This window comes from Macrobrachium rosenbergii, chromosome 34 (genome assembly GCF_040412425.1).
Source record: "Macrobrachium rosenbergii isolate ZJJX-2024 chromosome 34, ASM4041242v1, whole genome shotgun sequence".
Classification (NCBI taxonomy): Eukaryota; Metazoa; Arthropoda; class Malacostraca; order Decapoda; family Palaemonidae; genus Macrobrachium; species Macrobrachium rosenbergii.
In genome coordinates, this window is record NC_089774.1 from 1,279,643 (window position 1) to 1,284,642 (window position 5,000).

Genomic DNA, 5,000 nt, shown 5'->3' on the forward strand with positions numbered 1-5,000 from the left:
TGGGATACAATGAAACGTACCACTATCGTGTATTATAAATATTAAGTATGAACACAGTATGCAAATATAAAAAATGACGCAGATACAACGTTCATCATACCAGCACACATCAAATGAACCTTAAACCAAAGATAACGCCATCATTATGACATCATTGTAAACTTCGGATCAAATATCTTGATTAAGTCTTGCAACTTCTTCCAGAACTTTGCTAACTTAGACTTTGTAAGTTGTTGGAGAAAGCATTAGCAGTAATTACTTTCTGGATTTTAAGATATTTATTAATTAATTTTTTTAGGAGGGGGAAGGAAAAGTGGGGGGGAGGATAGAGATGGCTATAATCAGGCAACCTTATGTCCGTATCTTGCCCAGAGATCTAGCAAAAACTGCTAGTGATAATGAGGCCTTAGGGCTACTGCACCTTGCAACAGACCTTAGGGGTTCTGGGTGGGACATGGGCCAATAATACAGTGTATATGTATATATATATATATATATATATATATATATATATATATATATATATATATATATATATATATATATATATATATTATTACGACCTCGCCTCTCGAGATCGACAGGTTCTTTAAAATAAACAAGCAATTGGGCTGAAATGACTGACGAGAGGTGACAAACAAAGGAGGGAGGATCTGAACAAAACCAAATAGTTACCTTAAAATTAATTTATTTACAATAAGGTTATATACATAATGTAGACTGAGTCAGGTTCAAAAAGAAATTCATAATTATACAAAAATAAAAACGTCAGCAGCAAAAATCAAAGTAAACAATGTAACAGTAGTTTCAGGAAGAGCATTGCAAGAGTCAATACAATAACAAAAACACCTGACAAAAGGGGAACAAGAATTACATAAACTGAAATCAGTAAAAATAATGTGTCCAAAAATAAACATTAAACAATAATGACAGCAACAACAGGTCACACAGCACAACAGACCATTACAACACTTGTCATAAATACATCAAGCACGAACAAAAAGAATCAACACAGTAGGGTAAACAAAGATCAGTTCATAACATTACCCTCCCGGGTGCAAAATTATACATAAACAAAAATAACAGTGAAATCCTTAATACTGCAACCAACACATTGTGCAGGACACCCAAACACTTGGGAAAAACGTGATACAGCAGAAGTGCAGAGGCAATCACCTGAAAAATATATATACAGCCGGAGCTACATATGCCACCACAGACGAAGCTGCAACACAGGAACACTGCAGGACAACAAAGACAGCCGATACGGCAACCATCTAGCCCTCAAGCACAGTCCTCCAACTCTAGGCGCCCATGACAGAGTCGAGACGACAACCATCATGGCCAAAAACAACCTCCGCTGCTCTGCTGACGTCCTCCTCCAATAACGACCAAGACAGAGCCGACACGGCAACCATCTCGTCCTCAAAAACTCTCCATGGGTCTGCTGCCGGGACCTGACTCTCAGGTAGGATACCTGCTGCTGCTACGCCAACGGACTCGCTGCTGCCCTGGACCTGATTCGTAGCAGCTACGACCTGACCTGAACCTGACTGACGAAGACTGACGCCATCAAACAGACGTCAACTCGCCAGCAAGAAAATCAAACAAAAACAAAGGAGGCAACAACCCACTAAAGGGAACAATCGCCAAAAGATTGTTCCTAATAATATATATATATATATATATATATATATATATATATATATATATATATATATATATATATATATCAATAATATATATTCAATCTCTCTCTCTCTCTCTCTCTCTCTTCCAAATACCACTCAACAAAATTTCACAATAATTAAGACCAACAAACAAAAACAAAAAATAACAAAATAAAATCCTCTCAATCATTCATTCCAGTAACAAAGACCGCGTTCGATTCGGTGCAAACATCGCCGACTACGGCTAAAAAACAATATTTGTGATTGAAGCTTCCCCTCACCCCCCCACCTTAACTGTTCGAACTTAATGGGTATCTACGGGCACAATGAGCATGTCGGCTAATGCCCCATTGCTCACCGTTACTCATTCATTACTCAGCAGGACGAGTTTCTCTCTCTCTCTCTCTCTCTCTCTCTCTCTATTAATCTATCAACCAATTTATCTCTCTCTCTCTATACATATTTACATATATAAAGTATATATATACCTATCTGTCTATCTATCTATCTATCTATATATATATATATATGAATATATATATAAATATCTCTCTCTATTAATCTATTCCTCTCTCTCTCTCTCTCTCTCTCTCTCTCTCTCTCTCTGAGACACCGATCGCCAGTCAAAATATATTCCTACATTAAATAGCCTGAGATAAAGCTACAGTCTCATCGTTGTTGGAGAGAGAGAGAGAGAGAGAGAGAGAGAGAGAGAGAGAGAGAGAGAGAGAGAGAGAGAGAGAGAGAGATTTAAACTGGCATCAAAACAACATGAGTCATAAATTTACACTAACATCACAGGAGAGAGAGAGAGAGAGAGAGAGAGAGAGATTTAAACTGGCATCAAAACAACATGAGATATAAATTTACACTAACATCACAGGAGAGAGAGAGAGAGAGAGAGAGAGAGAGAGAGAGAGAGAGAGAGCATCAAAAGAGAGAGATATAAATTTACACTAACAGAGAGAGAGAGAGAGAGAGAGATTTTAAACTGGCATCAAAACTACATGAGATATAAATTTACACTAACATCACAGGACAGAGAGAGAGAGAGAGAGAGAGAGAGAGAGAGAGAGAGAGAGAGAGAGAGAGAGATTTAAACTGGCATCAAAACAACATGAGATAAATTTACACTAACATCAGGGAGAGAGAGAGAGAGAGAGAGAGAGAGAGAGAGAGAGAGAGAGATTTAAACTGGCATCAAAACAACATGAGATATAAATTTACACTAACATCAAAACTACAGAGATATAAACTTACACAAAACATCACAGAGAGAGAGAGACTAACATCAGAGAGAGAGAGAGAGAGAGAGAGAGAGAGAGAGAGAGTGGGGGGGGCTGGACATTTATCCAATCAACTGATAAATGATACCAGTTCCTCGTTGATGACAACTGCACACATCACCGAGCATTACAGAGCACTAGATAAAAATCGTTGTCAGCCTCCGTTGGCAATATCTAACAACTCTGCCACCAGTAGTTATTGGACCTTGATTTAAATTAGTTTTATAAATAAGCAACTGTTAATTACTGTATAACTGACTTAACTACAATTATTTTATATATAATTGTTAATTATTGTATAACTGATTGTTAATAATTGCTAATTGTTTTATAACTGGGTTCATGACCTTAAATAGGTCAGTTAATTAATAAAATCATATTTATTCGTATTTAAATTCATAATTTTCCAGCTATAATAGTAATAATAATAATAAAAATGGTTTATCTCTCTCTCTCTCTCTTACAATAACCTCTAATATTCTTTCAAAAATCCTACCAGGTTGTCTTAAAAATTTCAAATTTTTTTAAAGTTAAATCATGAGTGGTTATTTATCAACATTTTTGTTTCTTTTTAGTTAAAACTTTAATTTTAAAATTTACAGAAGCATAGCTTTATTATTTTGAAAATATTGAAGTGATTCAATATACTTTCCCGCATGTTTTAAAAAAAAATATAGATACACAATAAAAAACAAGTCTTTCAGCAAATCATCATCCCGTGACAGATCAATAAAACTATCAATAAACCTAACCTAAACGTCTAACGAATCTCGAGGGTTTTCAATCGTTGTCATCGAATTTCTTCGACTGTCGCCTTCCACGTTATTTGATCAAACTGAATCTAGATTAGAATTCAATATTTCGCTGTTTTAAAAGTCATAATTTGCATATGCCTATTTTAAAATTATAAATTACCATTATTTGATCAGAATGTCCTTGATATAAACCCAATATATTGCAAAATCTTTTACAGCTACTGCAAGGATATACATGCACAGGATATAATACCCGCCGATATATGATGCAATAAGTGGTTATATATCCTTTATACATTCTGAATCTTTATCATACCGCAGGTAAATTTAATCTTCAAATATTGTGAGTTATAAATATTCAATGTCATTTCTCAAAGAAATCTCTTCACAAATTCAATACATCTTTTATTTATGGCTGTTGATAATATTATCAATATTGACATGAACAGGTTATGGGTTGCAGAAACATGCTCTGAAGATATCTGTGACGCCATATTGCAGTTTCATCTCTTGTGCAATATGAGGGAAAGATTTTGATGGCTGTAATTTATAGAAAGTTTATTTTTTAAATGATTTTCTGAGGCCTACGATAAACGCCTTAACATTCTCGTAAGCAAATAACAGCTGATGTTTGCAAAGCACAATTCATTCCTGAGTGTTTATGATGCCATAACATTCTGTCTGTGAATGCTTTTGCAATAATTGGAAATATATCGACGAATATGAGTTGTGATTCATATTTTTGTAAATTAATATCACCTATCTGTTTTCTAAAATTCTCGATTTCGCATAAACATATTCATATCATGTGCAACATGAGGCGTCATATTTCATAGTGTGAGTTACATATTCTTCATTCCGGCCATATTTATTTTATTTCTGCTTCTTTCAATATACTTTCTCACATTCTTAAGAATGAAAGGCTACGCTTTCTTTTAATTACAGTACTATATGATTTTACATGACTTAGTTTTTCTGGCCAAATAAGGAAAATCTATTTTCCAATATGATGAAATAACTCGTGAAAGATTTTGATAAATAATTATGTTTTCTTTCGAAATTAATTGTTTCTTATTTATGTTATTTCATAATTTTTCCTTCATTTACAGCTCTGGAATTTTATTCGCAGGAAGAATGCTTTGCATCTCAATGTCCTTCTAACTTGTCCTGCATAATAATAATAATAATAATAATAATAATAATAATAATAATAATAATAATAATAATAATAATAATAATAATAATAATAATAATAAAAATAATAATAATAATAAAAATAATTAGATGAC